We start from the raw sequence: 603 nt of genomic DNA, 5'->3' as shown, positions 1-603 counted from the left end.
ATCACAGACGGGAAATCACAGCCTTAAGAATTTCGTTTTCACTTTCTTCATCTTGTTACGCGACAGTTGCCATGCGTGAGGTCATGAAGCGTGACATGTCATCGGCCAATCAGACGCTGCTAGGAGATAAACATAAAATGGAATGTTCGAATGCTGCGCCAACCAGTGTGAATGTTGCGCCAACCAGTGTGAATGTTGCGCCAACCAGTGTGAACATACTGGCAAATACAAACGAATGACAAAAGTTATATCATCTTTAACGGGGGTGCTTTCAAAATCTGCCAACGCATTAAAACTTGTCGCTTAAATAAAAGATACATCGTGCTCACTCTGCTTTTCTTTTTTTGTAGCAAAAGAGCCAAAACAAATTTGACCGACAATTAGTGCGTATGCTTTTCTTGAAGATTAAGTACAGCTTTCGTACAGCGAAACTGCGAATGGCTCATTAAGAAATATATTTGCTTTTGTCTTTAAATTCTGACAAATAGAACAGAATATATAAGTTGTAAATATACACTGCTGACACTTTCCATTGGCGGGTTATTTAACGACTGTCATTTTCCTGCTCATTCTCTCTTGTTTAAGTTAATCTGATCTATATGG

Source organism: Ciona intestinalis, unplaced genomic scaffold, assembly GCF_000224145.3.
Source record: "Ciona intestinalis unplaced genomic scaffold, KH HT000156.2, whole genome shotgun sequence".
NCBI lineage: Eukaryota > Metazoa > Chordata > Ascidiacea > Phlebobranchia > Cionidae > Ciona > Ciona intestinalis.
The sequence above is the reverse complement of the archived record's forward strand: the minus strand, read 5'-3'. Positions refer to the sequence as shown.